At 36.2% G+C, this 20851-nt stretch overlaps 1 protein-coding gene across 4 annotated transcripts in view; it reads left to right on the plus strand.

Annotated features, from left to right (window-relative positions):
• The window catches only part of LOC128857927 (uncharacterized), a 173433-nt gene that overhangs the window by 58055 nt on the left and 94527 nt on the right, over positions 1–20851 (plus strand). The gene's annotated exons all lie outside the window — the stretch shown is intronic.

Raw genomic sequence — 20851 nt, forward strand, 5'->3', positions numbered from 1 at the left:
AGATTTTAAGTTTGGTTTCTAGTGTCCTCAGCGTAATTTAGTGTCAAATGCACGCCCGAAGTCAACGAAGTGGTGATCTTCATTCATTTGAATGCTTATAATAATTATGCGTAAGGTATTAATGTGATCTACGTAGGAACGACTCTTATTATTCTTTTCCATATGATGAACACTAAAACTTTTTCTATTATATAAAGTAGTGTGATGAGGCATTGGCTCAGGTCGCTCTTTTTTGGGATGGTAGTGATTACGTGTTCAGGTGCTATCGTCGCTTCGCTAACGGCGTCGCTTTGAAAAACTCTTCCCAACGGTGAAGTTGTTCTTCATCTGATGTAAGAATGCTGCCATCACTTGCTTTGTTCGGGGGTAAGTTGGGCTAAAAGTTTGTTGATTTCTTAATAACTATGTATTTGCTGCATGTTCTGTTTCGCATGCAGGACTTTCGGCTAAGTTTCTCTTGTCTGCTATACTTGCGTAATCCATTCGAAAATGCATTTGTTTTCAAAAAATCTAGTCTGGGCGATAAATTAAATATAATTGGCGTTTTCAAAAAAGGAGCAACTTGTAAAGAAATCTCTTTCCAAATTAGCATTCCGAAATCGAGTGTTGGTGCAATTTAAAAAAAAATTATTACAAAAAAAAAAAAAAACAATTACATTGTGTTCAGAATTCTGTCCAAGTTATCTGGATACCGGGCCACAGTGGATTCGAAGGTAATTGCAAAGCTGATGAGCTCGCAAGAGCTGAAGCTGCGCAATCAAATGTTAGTAACTTACCACAATCCACATTCCGCTCTCAACATGTAAAATTATCATTGATCGAGAATTTCACAGCGTTGCTGATCGGAGGTGGCGAGTGGAAACTACTTGCGAGACGCCAGACAAATCTGCCCATCCTACAATCTGAAACAGACAAAAACCCTTATAAGTTTTTCGAAACACGAACTAAGGCATATAATATCTCTTATCACCGGCCACTGCCTTTTGGGCACTCCACTCACGCACGTCGGCTCTGGATTCCTCAAAACGACCTGTGCAGATACTGCGAGGACGAAGATGAGGAAGTATGGAGCAGGCATTTGCTGTGCTGTTGTCCAGGTCTAGCCAGAAGTCGACTCGCTCTTCTAGGCTCTCCAACAATTGACAATCTTTCAGTACTCTCGAACCTGAAAATCGAATCTCTCATCAAATTCTCGAAACGAATCTTTGACCAAAATCTACAATAAAAAATCTCGGTTAGGTGGGGAAATTATACAATATAACGAGCTCTAGGGCAACACAACGGACCCAACTTGCGGTCTATGTGGCACTCCGATGCGGGGTCACCCTTAAACCAACCAACCAACCAACCAAAAAAAAGATTAAAAAACAAAAGAAAAATAAAAAAAAGAATTAAAAAAAGTTAAAAAGTTAAAAACGATTAAAAAACTAAAAAATTAATAGAAAAATTTAAAAAATTATTTACTATTTAAAAAATAAAATAAAAAAAATTACAAAAATTTTAAAAATTAATAATTTTTAAAAAAATTTAAAAAAAAATGTTAAAAAAAAAATTTGGAAAAAGTTAAAAAATCAAAAACAATTACTAAATAAAAAAAAAATCATATAACATAATGAGCTCTAGAGCAACACAACGGACCCAACTTGCGGTCTATGTGGCACTCCGATGCGGGGTCACCCTCAAACCAACCAACCAATTAAAAAAAAATATAAAAAAATAAAAAAAAATTAAAAACAAAATTTTAAAAATAATTAAAAAAAAATATTTGTACGGAATTGTTTTTATGAATAAATCTTGCTAATCTTAAGCGACGCACGACTTTCTGTTTGAATAAACTTTTAACTAAACAAAAAACGTTTTTTGAGTGATCTTTATTGTGAACTTTACACGCTCTATGGCTTGTCTGTTTGTACTTATATACTGCAGCTATCCAGTTCACAAGTGTCAAATATACTTAACGCACAACACCATTTGCAAAATTATAAATCCTCCTATAGGGTGATTAATTTTGCGCCACATAACATATTTTTTCCGATATAACGATTTTCAGTTGAAGGAATGGTACGAGTACTGCCATTATATCATTATTTATACTGGAGCTCCATCTGGAAGTCCACCTATTTTGTTTATTTTCCTTTTTTTTATATTTTTGCCTTCCATTTCTTATATTTTTTTTTCTATCTTGCCTTGCGACACCTAGTGGATTTATTACTATTTTTTTTTGGAGTGTATTTAAACTGTCTAATCGCGTAATTGATTTAAAGTCAATTTCAAAATGTATGTCATTATTGAGCAATGGGTCGTGCATTCCCAAAGCGATCGAATAAAAACACTTTAGTAAAATTTTTCATTTAAATTATTTTTCGGATTCGATTTTAAGCAAATAAACATATAAGTATGTATATAGTCTGTAAGGCTATAGTACTCATAGACTTAAATGAAAATGAAATGAAAAAAATCAGGAACTTACACTCGCATCCACAGGCATCGCTCACTTCCAGGTCTTTCATTTTTGCTAGCGAATTTCCTTAACTCTGCCGTGCAATTTCCTTAGTCCAATTGCGCCTAAGTTTGCATTATTTTAATATTTATAATCTTCTTAATTCAAAAAAAATCATTTCCATAAATCAATGCTTTAATTTGATTGCGTTTGCTGCGGGCCTTGCTCTTGTTGGTGTTTCCGTCTTAAAACTACTACAGGTCTTATAGTATCACACGCTTCAAGTACCAATCACATCAGCAACGTTGTGTCGGCCAATGTCGGTGACAGTGAAATAATTTCATTCACGCTTGTCATTGTCCACTGCTGCGCTGAACCCAGCCTCAAGTCGCTTACCACTGTGTCGTTGACTGCGTAATCAGATTTGCTACGCTAAAGTAGCTAAGTGCTTATGCACTCGGCAGTGCAATTCACAAATTATTTTCTCTCCGCTGGTTGATGGCGGCACGGCGCAGCAGAGAGTGCGAAGCTACCAGTCATGCAGCTGGTGTAGTAAATTTGTATGTAGTAGGAAAAGCGGACGCAGAAATAGCAACAGTAACAGCTTTTATTAAATTTTCTCTCTTTTTATAATTATATATATTTTTACGCATACATTTATGCTATACATTTACATATTTACTCGTTCGTGTACTCTTATACTCGTAGAATGTTGCTGGCGTTGAAATTCTAAACTGCAATTTGCTCGTCGTCGTTGCCTGCTTGCGGCGTCAATTTATTATTACGTTTTACTAAAATTTATTATTTCAAGTTGGATACATACACAAACAAGCTAGGTGAAATATATATGCACACACACATATATAAATGCAAAAATAGAGCAAGTTTTGAAGACGCAACCGAACAGTTATGCTGGTTGTTGGTTGGTTGTGGTGGTGGTGTGCGAGATACGCGTGCAGGCACTTAACCTTTGCCCTACGTGGCGTATGAGTGGCTACGGCGTGTGACAAACTTAAATTACAGAATGAATATTCATCGCAAAACTGGTTAACTCCACTTTTATTTCAATCAACTTAACTCGATTTTACTTAACATTGTTGTATACATTTTACAAATATTTTCGAAATTTCCTGCTATAATTTATTAATCAAAATTAATTTGATTTATTGCACACATCTACCACACCACACTTATAAATACTGTTCGTTTTTTTTTTAGTGTAATTAGCGGGCATTGAATTTCAAATTTTCTCAGATATGAATTTTTTTTTGTACGCTCGTCATGCGCTTAAAACTCCCGCAAAGCACGTGCAATAAAACCTTAATGTGATTAAAAATATTTATGTACATAAATTATTGCCTTAATAAATGAAATAATATAAATTTTCCTGCATACATACGCGCATACATAAATGGTGTGGAAAGGAAAGGGAAATTAATGCAAATGATTAAGTTATAAAAGCAAAAACTATTACGTTAGTAAAATTTCGAATAATTACAATAATTTATTTGATTCAGTTGTTGCGGAAGCATTTAAGAGGGCTTCCCCGCGAGTGCTTTTTTACCAGGATTTCAGCCGTATTCTATAAAGGAGGTTACCAATATGATTTGTGGCATTTCGCTGTTCCCATTTATTGTTTGTATATTCGTAGCAAGTCTGAGCCGATTTAGATAGAAAAATGGTAACCCCTCAGAGAGCATTGCCACCCCACTTCAAGTTCACAATGAGAAAATGTCAAATTATGATGAGAAGATGTCAATTTAAATTGAGACATATACTATAAGCTCAAAATGAGAGAATGTAAATCAAAATTAGAAAAAAAAAATTATATATTCGTAATATACCGATACCCTATGAAATGAGACTTTCAGCTATTCGTCCATAGATGTCGCTAGGAGTATTTTTAAACCTTCCCAAATGTCTTGTTTTTTTCGTCCGTCATCTGTCAACAATATTCAGTTCACTGTTTGTTACGTTTCATACAACAATGCATTTTTGTCGCTCTTAAAAATGTCGAATTTCGTGCCTTCAAACTACGATTTGCGGACAATTGAAGAAAAACGCTTCTCAACCTCATCAAATACTTACAGAAGCTTATGGTGGACATGCTCTAAGTAGCGCACAGTGCTTCAGGTGGTTTGAAAAATTCCGAAGAGTTGATTTTAGCGTGGAGAACGAGGACCGTGGCCGGCCACCGAAAAAGTTTGAGGACGCCGAATGGCAAGCATTGTTGGATGAAGATGATGGTCAAACGCAAGAAATGATAGCAGAGCAGTTGAGAGTGCCTCAAAAAACCATTTCCAAACGTTTGAAAGACATGGGCATGATTCTAAAGGTCGGAGGATGGGTGCCGCATGAACTGACTGAAGGGCAGCAAGATAACCGAAAAACCACTTGTGAAATGCTGCTCTCCCGGTTCAAAAGGAAGTCTTTTTTGGCATCGAATCGTTACGGGTGATGAAAAATGGGTGTATTTCTCCAATCCCAAGCGTAAACGATCGTATGGTCCGCCCGGCCACAAGCCAAAAACAACGGCCAAACCAAATCGCTTCGGCCGCAAGGCAATACTGTGTGTTCTCTGGTGAAACAGTTGACGGTGCACGCTACCAACGACAATTGACCGATTTGAACAGTGCTATACACCGAAAATGCCCAGAATATGCCGATCGGCGTCACAAAGTCATTTTTCTTGATGACAATGCACCGCCACATCCAACAAGAGCGACTCGGGAATTGGTGGAGACTTACGATTGGGAACCGCTGGTGCATGCGGCTTACTCACCTGACTTGGCGCCATCCGATTATGATTTGTTTGCATCGAAGGGCCACGCACTTTCCGAGCAGGGCTTCAATTCTCACGAAGAAGCCAAAAAATGGCTTGATGATTGATTTGCGGCCAAAGACGGCCAATTTTTTTGGCGCGGCATCCACAAATTGCCTGAGAGATGGGAAAAATGTGTCGCTAGCGATGGCTATTATTTTGAAGATTAAATTTGTAACCATTTTTTGTTAATAAACGTTTGAAATTGAAAAAAAAGTCTCATTTCGTAGGTTTATTATGAGAAATGTACTTATAAATTCATATAGAGAATGCGTAAATTCAAGATGAGAAAACTATGATGGCACTACAAACGCATGTCGATTTTGGCCGAATCTAAAACATTGCATCATTTAGCTCGGTTCGCTGCTTGCTGCCGCCAGTTGGTGACACTGAGTGCTCCCAACTTATGCCTTAATTGATCCTCCTCACGCAGATTAGGTCTTCCTCTTACTCGTCGTTCTCCTGTGGGCTTCCTCACGAAGGACTGTCGTGTCGGAACACTTCCGTTCATCCTCGAGACATAGCCAAGCTAGCGCGGCCGCAGTATTTTAATACGCTTCACTATGTTCACATCTCGGTATAGTTCATACAGCTCGCTGTTCCATTGGATATGGAACTCATTCTCGGCTGCGCGAATGGGACTGTAGATTTTTAGTATAATTTTTCTCTCGAATGCTCTTAGTGCTCTCTCATCAGTTGTCGTCATCGTCCAAGCTTTTGCGCCGCATGATGATGCGCCACCGGGGATGATTAGGCTTTTCTATTCGTTTTTCGAGAAAGGGCTCTACTTTTCATTAGGAAGAGGAGCTCGGCCAAACACCCAATAAAGTATGTATGCGAAATCTGATAGCGAAGTTCTCGTATGTGCCTGAAGTGCAAGGCAGGCCTACATCAACTAATTGCGAGTGCATCATCATCATGAAATAAAGTCTTCATTTCCGCTTAACAGCGCAAGGGTTGATCTCCTTTCTTCGATTGCAGCTACTTGCTCTTCGATCATACTGCAGTGATGATAAATGTAAACTTAATAGGGAGCTTCTCGCAGAAGCCTACGCCACCAATCTTTCCATCCAAGTGTGCGAGCAAAATATTTAAAAAGGTGCGCTGGGTTTGGTTTCCACATGTTGCTCCTTGTCCATTCCTCCTTTAAGGTGATGCGAGTAGAGAAGGATTAGGTTAGGTTTGGCAGCCGCATCGCACATAGAGGCAACGATGCCACTTAGACCTCGAAATGGGTCCGCTGTGAGCCGCGGGGGCTAGGCTGCATTTCGCTCTCCATATTAAACCATCCTCAGCTTTTGACAATGGTTAAAATGTTGTTGATACCTAAAGTGTATAGATTATCTATATTCGTTAAGAAGTAGGATTTTAAAAATCGGTTCCTGCTACTGGCTAGAGCCGGGCATGTGCAAAAAAGGTGTTGAATTGTTTCCAATTCCTCCTCATTTCTGCAGCTACGACAGAAATCATGCGTGTAAGCGCCTAATCTCCTTGCATGCTTTCCTAAAAGGCAATGTCCTGTGAGGGCCCCTACTAAGGTCCTGATTTGAAGTCTACTCAGTTTTATAATACTCTTGGATAGACGTAAGTTTAGCCTTGTCCATGTTTACCTAGCAATTTCACAGGTGTTAACGCTAATCCATCTTTGATTTGCAGAACTGATTAGTGCATCCTTAATGAGAAGCTTACAAGTTGCGAGAGGTATCTCCGTAAAATTACTTATTTCTGGCATGCAGGTACCTTCTCTTGTAAGTTGGTCTGCTCTACAGTTTCCTGGTATATCTCTGTGGGATGGAACCCAGCATAAGATGATGCAATATTGCTTGGCCATCTTATTTAGAGATTGGCGACAACGTAAGACACTCCTCGATGTTGTTTGGAATGCATCCAGGGCCCGTAGGGCAGCTTGGCTGTCTTATAGAATGCAGATATCCGTTGATGATATTCTCTTTATCCTTAACCATTTTAAGGCTTCATGAATAACGTTTATTTCCGCTTGAAAAACACTACAGTGATCCGGTAGTTTAAAGGATTCACTAATAGAAAACTCTTCGCAAAATAACCCTGATCCTACACCGGTGTCCATTTTAGATCCGTCCGTGTAAATCTTAACGGGTGTGTTGGGTGTTGGATCTTGTTCAAGCCATTCCAGTGTAGAAGAGATTTTCATTAGGAAGTTCCTTTCGAAGTAGAGAATGGGAGGGTGATAATCACAGTCACTGGGTATATCCGTGTAGGAGTCTAAGATCGTTGAATGCCCATGTGTGACTTTCCTCCATTTTGAGTTCGCTTTAAGTCTTAAACCGGAGCAGGCCGCTGAGTACTTGCAGAAGAGACCAAGGGATGGCAGATGTAGCATGATGTCCAAAGCCATGGATGGCGTGGTTTTCATGACGCTACCTATTGCTAATTCTTGGGATGCCCATAGTTTAAAGCCAGTCTGAAGCTGTGCCGTTTTTATAACTGTTTCACAAATCCACTTCATTACCTTGGGCGAGTGTCGCCAACCTTTCATATCTAAGATTCATAATAGAATATTGTGCAAATATTCATAAATAATTTTCTGTATAAAATTGTCCGTTTTTTTTATTCAATTTACGTAACTCATAATAATGGGTAATCACTAACTACATAAAATAAATAGATTCGTATTGCAGTTATGCAACATTTCGCCTTTTGTTTCGCAATTTTAAATACTTTAAATGCATATACAATAAAAGTTTTGTAGCGTGCAGGAAAATGCAATGCAATTACCAAGACGTCTTATCACAAACGTAAACTCGCATTTTCTTAGCTTAGATCGCCCTGCGATTTTCACAGCATTGCAATTTGATTTGGGTTTGCGTGCAAAATTGCTTCGAAATTTGTTAGATGTTTTCCATCTACGGGAATATAATTTCTCTCACATTTTGATTTGATTACTCTACGCTTGGTTGCACAGGCCACATACAAGGCAAAAACTATGTGAACAGCCAAGAGTTGTTTGTCGGACGTGTCGGTTATTCACGCTGACTGACATGACACGTAAAATGCTTGTTATTGTTGTTCTTGTTATTCTTTATTGTGCAAGTGTATGTTTTTGCTTGTTGCAATTAAAAATCTACACAGAATGCAACTGTGAAATTTTTACACAGGCACCCAAGTGATTACTTGTAATTTATGAACAATTATTTTAAAATTACGGCCTGGTCTGTTGGCTTGAAGTTTTTTGTGTAAAAATTACAAAAATTGCAAAAAGTGCAAAAACCAAACTACTATTAAAATTGATAATCGCAAATTAGGGCAAAAATTGCTTGCTTCCGTTTCTCTACAGATTCGCTCTTGCTTTTGTGTAGTAAATTGAAATATCGAGAAAAAAGCAACAGAAAAGCAATAAACGTCCGGAGCCATATATTGGAATTTTGTATTTTCTATGAAATTTATTATGATTAATAGATTACACCGTTATGGACACGATAAACTGAGGATACATAGTGAAAAACTTAACAAAGTTAAAGATGGCTATTTGTGAACTTTTTTTTTCTCGTACCGTTCCGAGAATTCGCTTATCACTCTCAACAAACTTAATGAAAATTCTGTTCACGCTGTGATCCTGTATGGATAGTTACTGGCTGAATTTCTTAGAAGAGGACATAATTTGCTCTCAAAGAGAAAAATATTTAACAGAGCACAAAAATGCAAATTTTCACACTACAAACAGGCCTTTATGGCGTGCGAATCCTAAAAGTGAAAAACATCGGAAATAGTAAATTATGCAAGACCTTGAAAAATAGATAACAAAAAATGAAGGAAGAAGAGAGAAGTAGAAGTACAGGCCAAAAATTAGAAAACAACAAATAAGAAGAACACAGCATAAACTGCTGCATAACAACAACAACACATCATAAATAATAGAAATGAAAACACGAACAACAGGGCATAAAAGGAAAAACTGAGTTTAAAAGGAGGAATACAGAAAGAAACAAAAAGAAGAAGAAGAGATAAAAAGAAGAAGAAACAAGGGGCGATAATGCAAAACAGGTATAAAATATAGTAAAAAGAAATAAAAAAAGAAGACATATGAGGAGAAAGAAATAATAAGAGATTATAAGAAAAAAAAATTCGGAAAAAGATAACGAGAAGAAAAGGAAAAAAGCAAGACCATAAGAGAATAAGAATGTGAAAAGAATAAAAGAAGAAGTAAAAGTAGAAGAGATAAGAAGAAAAATTGGTGAACGGAGCGTAGCAGAAGAGAAACAAAGATAAGAAAATAGGAAAGGACGAGAGAAAAAGAATAGAGAAGAAAAAAAAGAAAGAAAATAAATGAAGAAAAGAGACTCTAAGAAGAGAAATTCAAAAAAGAAGATAACAAAATACGAAAAGAAAAGAAAGTAGCGTGTGATTAGAAAATAATGTAGGAAGAGGAGATAAAATAATAATAAAAAAGGGAAGAGAGGAAAGAGAAAACACAAATAAAACGAAGCAAAATAGTAAAAAAGGAAGAATTAAGGGGAGTTAATAACAAAAGGATATAAAATTTGATAAGGCATAGGAGCAGAAGAAAATAAGAGATAAGAAGAAGAAATAAGAAGCAAAGAGATGAACAGAAGAGACGGCAAGAAGAGGAAAGTGGTAAAAGAATTGAGAAAATGAGAGGATACAAAAGAAGTATGAGTAGAAGAGATAAGAATAAAAATAAGTAAATAGAAGAACAAAGGCAACAGAAAAAGACGTAAAGATAAAAGATATATGAAAAACAAGATAAAAGAAGATACAAAAAAAAAAATATCAAAAGAAAATAAAATAAAATAAAATAAAATGGGAAGAAGAAAGAAAGAATATGGGGGAAAAGAGAAGAGATGAAAAGAAAAAGAAGGGAAGAGGAAACAAAAAGGGGAAAGAGAGAAAAGAGATGAAATAGAATAGGAAAGCAGAATAAGTGGAAATAAGAAAAGAAGAAAGAAAGGAAAAAGAAAGAAAAATAAGGAAGAAAAAGGAGAAAGAAAATAAAGAAGAAAGAAAAAAGAAGAAGAAATTAAGAAAAGAAAAACGAGAGAGGAAGAAAGGAATGAAAAAAATAAGAACGAAAAAAGAAGAAAATAGAATAAGAGGAAAAAAAGGAGAATAAAAAAGAAGAAGAGATAAAAGAAAAAATAGAGGGAAAAGGTTAAGAAAGAATAAATCAAATAGAAGAAGAATAGTAAGAAGAAAGGAAGAAAACGAAAAGAAGAACGGAAAAAAAAATGAAGTAGAGAAAAAGGAGAAAGAAAAAAAGAAGACAGAAAAAACAAGAAAGAAAAAAAAGAAGAAAGAAAAAAAGAAGAAAAAGATAATAAAGAAATAAAAAAGGAGCAAAAAAAAAAAATAGAAGGAAAAAGAGAAGAATAAAAAAATCATGTAGAAGAAGAAGAGCAAGAAGAAACAAAGGAAGAAAACGAGAAGAAGAACGGAAGAAAAAATGAAGAAGAGAAAAAGGAGAAACAAAAATAAAGAGAGGAGAAAGAAAAAAATAAGAAAGAAAAAAAGAAGATAGAAAACAAATAAGATAAAAAAAGAGGAAGAGCAAATAAGAGGATAGAATAAGAGGAAATAAAAGAAGGAGAAAGAAAAGAAGAAAATAGAACATCAAAAAATAAAACAGAAGGAGAAAAATAGAAAGAAGGAAAAATAGAGAAGAATGAAAAAATCACGAAGAAGAAGAAATGTAAGAAGAAACAAAGTAGGAAAAAGAGAAGAAGAACGGAATAAAAAATGAAGTAGAGAAAACAGAAGAAAGAAAAAAAGAAGAAAGAAAAAAAGAAAGAAAAAAAGGAGAAGGAAAACAAATAAGAATATAGAAGAAAAAGAAGAGTAAGAAGAAGCAAAGGAAGAAAACGAGAAGAAGAGCGGAAGGAAAAATTAAGTAGGGAACAAGGAGAAAGAAAAAAAAGAATAGAAAAAAGCGAAAGAAAAATATAGAAGAGAAAAAGGAGAAAGAAAAATAAAGAGGAGAAAAAGGAGAAAGAAAAACAAAGAAGAGAAAACGGAGAAAGAAAAAAAGACGAAAGAAAAAAAAATTAGAAAGAAATAAGATCAAAAACAGAAAAGCAAATAAGAAGATAGAATAAGAGCAAATAAAAGAAGGAGAAAGAAAGGAAAATCAAAAACTAAAAAAGCAGAATAAAAAAGGAGAAAGAAAAGATAAAGTAGAAGCAGAAGGAAAAGAATGAAAAAATCATGTAGAAGAAGAAGAATAAGAAGAAGCAAAGGAAGAAAACGAAAAGAAGAACGGAAGAAAAAATGAAGTAGAGAAAAAGGAGAAACAAAAAAAAGAAGAGAAAAAGGAGAGAGAAAATTTAGGAAGAGAAAAAGGAGAAAGCGAACAAAGAAGAAAGAAAACAAATAAGATAAAAAAAGAAGAGCAAATATCAAGATAGAATAAGAGGAAATAAAATAAGGAGAAAGAAAAGAAGAAAAAGAAATTAAAAAAATTTAAAAAGGAGAATAAAGAAGAAAGAGAAAGAATAGAAAGAAGGAAGAAAAGGAGAAGGAAGAAAAAATCATGTAAAAGAAGAGTAAGAAGAAATAAAGGAAGAAAAAGAGAAGAAGAATGGAAGAAAAAATGAAGAAGAGAAAATAAATCAAAAGGAAAAAAACGAAGAAGTGGGAGGAAAAAGAAATTAAAACGACGGAAAATGTATAAAAGGAACGCTAAGAAAGAAGTGGAAAGAAGAAAAATAGCAGGCGAAGACGAAGTGGAGAAAGGGCAGACAAATCACACAAGGGAAAATAAATTATTTCATGCGACGTATTCAGTGTGAATGCAGCCTCGGTAGTCTAGCGTAAGTGCGCTAGTCTGCCATCCCAGAGATTGTGGGTTCGAGTCCCACGTAAAGCACGGTCCTAGCACTTTTCCAAATTCCGTGTGGCACTATTCGTTTAGTTTTTTTTAATTTATCCGTTAATTTGATTAACGTCAATCAGATTACTTTTAGTCACGATTAATTTAATTTTGGCGCTTACACACGTTTTGGGTGTTTGTCCGAGCTTCTCATCCTATTTGTGGCGTGTGTCTGGTGACAATTAAGGGGGGGAGCCTGGTTTATGAGGTCTAAAAATTGCGATTTTTTTTTAAGGAAAAAATTTATTTAGCACTGCAAAGTTTTTTCTATCTTTTAATGAACATTTAAAAAGTAAAAAAAATTTTTGTACTGGTTAAAATAAGTTGTAAAAAATGTTTAACATAGAAATTAGTAGAGCGCGGCAACGCTGGAGTTTCCAACTGGCGTACAAGATACAGCTCGTAATTATCATCTAAAGCAAAAAATTCAAATGGATTTCTAATTATCATGATTTTTTATGCTAGATGAACTAAGAAAACTGAGAGAAATTCCAAAATTTCAACTTTTTGGAGGTTCTAAAAAAAATGCCTTTCTATAAAAAAAAAATTCACTTCAACTTGGTATGAAAATCTTGAAAAATTTTTTTTTATCTATTTTGTTAGTTCAAATAGAAGAGAATTTAATACTTAAGGGAACAAGCTATGATTCATTTCAAAAGGTTCATTAGTTATTTTTCATTTATGTACGCTAATTCAAAGAAATCATAAAAATGAAAAGTCGAGAAAAGAAGATAAAGTTTGTACTATAGCTGTCCGGTCACAGCGTAACTACCTAACGCTCGCCTACCTTTGGCTTTGTATCTACGGAAATATTGAGAATTAGGCTCTGTCACTTTGTGTGAATATTCTGAAATATATTAGGAATCGCTTAAAACGAAAAAAAAATTGATTTTTTTGATCTTTTCGTAGCAGAAACACCCGGATGTTTGCCATTGCCTGTCGAGAGGCGACTTTTTTTACTATTTCTATTGCGATTAATTGAACTTAACCATTAATCACGATTAACTTTTAATAGTTAGTTTTTAATCACCTGTTCAGCGAAAACAGAAAATCTTTTTCATGTAAATGCAGTTGACCGCAAATAAATACCATTTGCTCTGTTCTCCTTCCACCGGCATTGGCAATATGCATACCTGAACAATTATAAATCATACATGCAATTATGTGAATAATCAGTATCGCAGTTTTTGTCAAGTTTTCATGCATTTAACCGCAAATGTGGAGTTGTCTGAGTTTTTTGTAAACACAGATGGGCGGCAAAAGCGCGCATTTATAATTACATACATATATAGGTACGAATAAAGTAAAACAATAACAGAAAAACAAAAACACAACATCTTCCCCCCAGTCTCCTCTTTTTAAGGTATCAGCTTAAGGTTCCCCTTTGTTCGATTACTAGTTTTCCCTTCATTGCTCACAGTTATTGCAACTTTGTTGACTGACTGGCTGACCCTCGTCGCTAACTAACACAGCAACCAGCTGGTGGTCACTACCATTGGGGCTGTTACTGCTACTGTTGTTCTTGTTGTTACAAATGCAATTACAACTAACTGCAAACAAATAACATCTGTAATAACAATGTAACCACTTACAAGTATTAATGTTATTATGCAGAAGGCAGCACAAAACAAGGCACGGCAGATATGGGCGAGGCGTGGCTGTGTACGCAGCGGCGAAGGGTACCTAAAATGGCGAAATGCTACTACTTTGCACACACAATTAATTGCCTACTTAAAATTGCAACTTAAGTATTTCGCTTGTTTTCAGACTCCTCTGGCGCTTGGTAACCGCTCTCCATGAGCACAGCAAGGCGCACAGAGCCGTGCGCTTTCGCTACTATTTACTATTTTGTTCCCGCTAGTTTTTCCTTTTTTTGTCGTTTTTGCCTAAGCACATAGTTTTTGTGTGTACCCTACATACGCCTTGTCTTGTTCGCATACTTCTATGTGTATGTGTATGTGTGTGTTTGTGTGTGTGTGTATATGCAGTCTGCCAAAACGCTTTGTTCCGCCTTCAGTCTTTGTGTGCAACGATAGGGCGAACAAGCGTACGAGCCTGCAAATGCACTTCATGTGGACCTTGTTAACGCGCTTGTCGTCGCTTCTATATTTATTTTTATTTACTTGCTGATTTTTTTTTATTTTTTATTATTTATTTTTGTATTTATTTTCAGCCGTTTTTTATGCTGTCTAGTGTCTGACATTGTGTCTCGCTTGCATCTATTTATTAACGACTGCCACATGCTCGACTTGCTTTTGTTTAGAAGAAAACACGAAACCAAAAAAATAAAAAAATAAAATTGAAAATCGTCAACATAGCCTCATTTGTCGCAGTTTTCCGTGCAATTCTTTTGTTTCATATCTACCAACAACTACTGGCATAAAAAATAAAGTAAAAATTTGCTTAGTTTGCATAGATAGCGTTGCGGTTTTTATTAAGCCAAACACGTTCGCGCCCACAATATCAACATACTGGCTGTTAGAACAGTGTGTGCTACAAGTATGTGAACTTGTAGCAGCAACATGCTTTATATATTTTTTATTTTATTTTTTTTTTATTTCAATAAGGGGTTAGGGGTAGTCAGAGGCCCGTAAAAATGATGATTTTCAATAATTTTTTTTGCTATTAATTGCTGAATTTACAAAAATAAAAACATAGCATTAATTCCTCATATTTCGACTTGACTTTAACAAAATTTAAAAAAGAAAAAAAATTAATATTGTAATTTTGAAAGTTATTGCTGTTTGTGTGAATCCCGTTTCTCCAGACGTCCCTTGCGGTGATCATCACAAGTCCTTGGAGATTCATCTGAAATCAATCGGACTAGAGAAATTTGTTTTATTAATAGATAATCTTGTGGCTGATCCAAGTTTTTTTTTTTTTTTTTCAAAATTGACAATATGGCGGCCCCAGGAAATATTTCTCTGATTTTCGAGAAAAAAACTGACAATTAATTGTTTAAGGGGGAAACCGGTTTAGGAGGCCAAAATTTTGGTGTTTTTCGAGAATTTTTTCAACAAAGAAGGAATAATCAGAAATTGTTTAAGTTTAGAGGATATTTTATTTATATTTTTATGTACACTTTTAAATTGTTTTGAAGCTATTTCCGCGGGAGATAGTGGCGTTAGAGCGTGTTGTACATGGACGATCGCCATCCGTGTGTCTTGCTGGTGGGAATTCCTGAGGTTGCCTGAAATCAACAGCAATTTTTTTTATTAACAACATATTTCCTAAGAAAATGAACCTAATTCTGGTAAAAAAATATTGAAAATTGCATGCTTTTGAGGCGCTTGAACACAAAGTAGCTTTTTTATACCATATTTTTTCATCTATTTTGCTTAAAAAATCATATTTTAAATAATAATATAATCCCAGAATTAGGTTCATATAGATTAGAGTTGAATAAAGAAAAAATCCCGAAAAAGTTAAGAATACGATAACGTTTTAAGCTAGAATTCATTCCCACCAGTGAAAAGAAAGTAGTTTCGAGAAAAACATCGTTCTAACTAATGCACGCTACGGTGCGGAACCGACGGGCATTCACTTAAGTGCTCATAGAATCGGGAATAATGCGAATTTCGCTTTAAAAGTTTTACGACATATTCTTGAGTAGTTATACTAACGATTTATGCAATAAAAAAAAATCGATTTTTTGATCGATCTAAATCGGTTTCCCCCCTTAAAAAATATCGAAATTTAAAAAAAAAAAAAAATTCCTCGATCCGGCACCAGTTTTTTATGTTTTTCAAAAGCAGTATAAATGTAATTGAAATCTAGCAAGCAGTTTTTAAGTAACAGTGATCACCAGTTCAAAAAGCATAGTTTTGAGAAAAACGCATTTAAAGTTTTGCTACTGCTAGCTAAGTGCTCTCGAACGCTCCGGAGCACCCGAGCGCCTTTTGTTCATTGTTGAATAACTCGAAAAGTATTTGTCGGACTCACTTCAAATTTTCACACAATATTTTTAAGATATTATACTTTAATATAATGTAAAAAAAACAATTATTTTTTGAAAATTCTTACTACCCCTAACCTCTAAGTCAGGAAGACCCGATATCAAACTGAAAGAAAAACTAAGAAATAGTAGAGTTAAAGAGTACAGAATATTAGTACTGGAAAATTTAGCAATTAATAATTGGATAAAATCACGAAGTGCATAGGAACATTGCGTGCATAATTTGTATTGAACTGATTTATATAGAAAGGAGGAGCGTTGGGAAGAACTCTTGAAGCTGTAAGAAAATGAATACTTCGAAGTAATATAGGAATGGGCGATCAGTGTCTCCCTTAATAAAATTGAAAACTAGCGCGAGAAAACTACTTTCTCAAGGCTGGCATTGCAGAATAGCTGCAAGGATGTCTTGCGCCAACTCGTCGAAAAGGCTATTGAATATGTAAACACCAGCTTTTTTTATGTTTTATCGACCAGACAAAAGCATTTGATAAGATTTTGCTTGAAAAGGTAATGAAAATTCCTGAAAAACGCAATACGGACGACAATGTTTTGGGAGTAATTAGAAATCTCAACACCGAAAAGACCACTTCCGTTAACAGTAATAATGAAATCATCAACCGCAATAACGATAAGGAAGACATGAAAGTTGGGTGTTGTATGTCTTCGAGAAAGCTGATTTTGCATTTGAGGAACAGGATTTCGACACTCTTGGTGTCTTCTCTAGAGCAAAATAAAATAAATATTTTATTATTTTCAAAAACTTATCTATCGACTACTACCGATAGTTCCCACCATTGATATTTTCAAACCTTTACCACAACGTGCAATAAATATTTTATTTTCAATTACTTAAATTTTCCACAAATGTTCATTCAGCCAATAAAGAAACATTTTTCAGGCATTACCGTACAAATTCTGCACGTCGTGCAAGCAGTTGCCACATTACGTTTTTCTTACTTGCTTCTACCGTCCAATTCTTACAAGCATTTATTTTCAATTACAAAATCTAATTAAGAGTATTTATACATGAAATCAATTCTCGTTTGAATTAAATTATATTCTATTTGCCGTTACACTCGATTGCATTACTCGCATGCTCGTATGCACTAACTTGCACGCTTCCTATACAAACATACAGTCGCGTACATAAAAAACCGAACGCCCAAAAATTTACAGTCATATCTGCATTAACTCGTTAGTGATGGTTCTTTTCAATCGATGGATTAGTCGGCTATTATCATCTTGCACAAAGGTATGTCGCACACGGTCGTCACTATAACGGCTAGAGCCCAGCTCTTCTCTGTATAAACGAGACAAAAATTTAAACCAATAATTTTTAATTATGACTCGTTCGAGAAAATCACTTCTCTTCAATAAATTGTAGGCTATAATATAGGTATTGCGGACCACCAAGAATACAATTACAGGGTCTGGCATTCGAAGTGTAACCAACTAAAAAGGCCAAACATTTAGTTTGAAAAATGACTTTTATTCAATTCAAAGAAAAAAATTTGTAAAAATAATACAAAATTAAGAATCAATTTACTTTTCTCGATATGACCACCTTTTGCCTTGACTATGGGCCTTGAGAGGGTCCAGAAAGGAATTTCAAACTGCCCAAATGTGACTGGCAGGTATTTGGGACAATGGCTTTTTTCAGCGCCGCGAGACTGGTGAATCTTTTAGTTCGGATTTTGCTCTCCAAAATGGCCCAAAGAGAATAATCCATCGGCCTCACGTCTGGTGAATTTGAGAGCCATTGTGTGGACGTTACGAAGTTCGTAACGTTGTTTTTTAGCTATTCTTGGTCCACTCGAGCTTTGTGAGACGCTGCCGAGCCCTGTTGAAATGTCCATGGTCTGCTACCGAAATGCTTGTCTGCCCACGGCTTCAAAGCAACCTCCAGAATACTTTCACGAAAGTATTTCGCATTTACCTTGACGTCAGGCTCGATGAAAACGATTGGAGAGCGCCCATCTGCGGTTACAGCGGCCCAAACCATTATCTGAGGCGGGCGCTGTTTTTGGTGTATGACTCGAAGACTCAAATTCTCATATGAACGGTCGGTCAAATACACCCAGCCGAATCGCTTAATTTGAAAAATTTTCTCGTCAGAAAACACAATGTTCGGAAATTGACCGCCTTCGTCCAAGCGAATTAACTCCTTCGCTCTCTCAAGTCTGACTTGTTGCTGCTTTGGTGTGAGATCATGCGCCTTTTGGATCTTGTAAGGTTTGACTTTGAGATAATTTTTCAGTATGCGGCGGATGCAACGGTTAGATATTTTCAGTTCTTTCACCATTTGATTGGCACTTCGTCGGGATTTCGCTCAAGTCGCTTCTTCACTTTTGGAACCATTTCTCTTAACTTTGCGTTCTTTTGATGACCACCTTCATTTCATGACGTTTCGCGATGCTACGAGTATCATTGTAATGGTGCGATAAACAAACACTTTATTTACTTTGAGGTGCTCGAGCTCACGAACAATCGCAGGTTGTGATTTTCCAGCCAAACGTTTGAAATCCATTACTGATTTTCTTTTTTTCGCGTTTACTCTAGGCAAAATGCCTCCGCGCGCTTGTGAGCAATACTCAGGACTGCCATTTAGTCAAGTAACAGACAGCTGATGCCCGTGTATGGTGAAACTGACCGGTCACCGTTGTTTTATGAAATACCTCCCCCGCTTTCAGCTGGCAGGCAGCCCATTTTGTCCAGGCTGCACGTCAGACAGAAGACAAAGCGATAGTTTGTAAATACTTAGCATTCGCAAATTTTCCGCTGTTCCAATTCCTCCAGAACCACTTATGAGAACAGTGAGTGAAGCGGATGCTAGCGCTGACATAAAATCTCCATATGTCCACAAGTGAGCGACCTGGACGCAGGTACCTGCTTGTGTCAATGGACATAAACGCGGCTCCACCTTGATGAAATGCTTACACCGGTCGTAGGGTGTAAATCAACTGAGGAGGGGGCACGTTATAGTATTAGTGGGAGCATGTCCCACATACCACTGCTGCGACGGCGTCTTTGACTATGTTTCTGACATTGTGATTTTAACCTCTTACCAATAACAAAAAAAAAAAAAAAATTTAAAGGAAACCTTAGTCACATTTTTTTCACATTAGTATTTTGAGGCCTTTGTTGAACCGGTTTTCCCTACATATCGCTGCCGCCATCTTCTATGAATTCTCTTCTAATATTTTGCGTAGCTTTAAATTGAGTTTCATTTCGAAACGCTTGCATTTCTGACGCATTCTCCTCTTGTCATTACTACTATTACTATTATGTCCGCAACTGTACAGATGTATGTATGTTCACGTAGGCAATATTTACTTGTTTTCGAGTGCAAGTGCAATTCTACTTCTGGCTATATGGGTAATTGATATAATTGGAAATCTCGTAGTTGTTTTCCGCATTTAGAAGCAAACATTCACAATACTACGCACCTACACCCGGATTTTTCCTTCATACATACCGCACATAGGTATGTATAGTGTGCATATTTATGTACACGTGAACACGTACAAATACATGTATGCATGTGCATAATTAATTCTTTCAAGTCATCTTATAAACAAAGTTGCTTCGAAGCTTGATTTCTTAGAACGCATTTAACAACGGGAAGGTATGTTTGTGGTGCAGTGTGTCGTGCTTTTGTCTATGTATGGCTGCCTAAAAATCATTTATTTCTATGGAAAAACGTAAAAAATGTTTTCATCTCCAAAAAAATCGAAATATTCACACCCAATCGAAGAGAAGTTTCCTCCTACATCTGCTACCGCAAACTTACCCGCATGATTGCCATGAAGTTTTCAGAGTAGGTAGGTAGGTAGGTAGGTATACTAGTGGCTGTCGATTGACATACCTAGGCCTGCTGTAGGCCCATTGTGATACCACCAGGGCGGTCCCCTCTTCTCACTCTACATTGTCCTCATTGAACCAACCTGTGGCTTTAATATTTATCTAACAAGACTTGTTATTTTTAAATTGGCTACTTCTGCCAAGTTATTCACGGAACTTTTTCCTCTACCCAGAGCCATGCACCCGCATAGAAAGTGCTCTATAGTCTCTTCTTCTTCAATGTCGTTACAGCTTCTGCAATAGTCGTTATAGGGTGCTCCCAGTCCACTGGCATGCCTACCAATCAGACAAAGCCTTGTTAGGATCCCGAGAAGATTTCTCATGTTTTTCCTGTTTAGTTTCAACAGTCGGTTTGTGCGGCCCATGTTCCATTCTGGCCACGTCATTCTACTTGTTGCACAGGTCAGGAACTGAGTCGATAGCCTGTTGGCGGCACTGATTGTGTGTTTGTCTATAAGCATCTTACAAGTTGCTAAAGGTATAGGTATCTTCGTTTTGTCTGGTTGGATCGGTAATGTGGTACCCAATTTCGCTAGTTCATCTGCTTTGCAATTGCCTTCTATGTCTCTATGACCCGGCATCTAAAGCAGGTTTATTACAAAGTACTGTGATAGTTCTGTCAAAACGTCGATACATTCTCTTACTGTCTTCGAGTTAATATTAGGCGATTTTAAAGCTTTCAGGGCCGATTGATTATCTGAATATATGTTTACATCTTTTGTGGTGAAGACACTTTTATTTAGGGCTAGCAGGCCTTCCCTGCGCCTAGCGCACTAATTACAACTTCAATTTCCTTTTTCGACGATTAAAACGTTTCTGGCTGGATAGCGTAACTTTTATCCAACAACAAAATAAACGAATTGAGGCAAATCAGAGTTTCCAGGTGCTCAATTGAAAGGCGCTCCCGTTCTGATG

This window comes from Anastrepha ludens, chromosome 3 (assembly GCF_028408465.1).
Source record: "Anastrepha ludens isolate Willacy chromosome 3, idAnaLude1.1, whole genome shotgun sequence".
In the NCBI taxonomy this organism is placed as follows: Eukaryota; Metazoa; Arthropoda; class Insecta; order Diptera; family Tephritidae; genus Anastrepha; species Anastrepha ludens.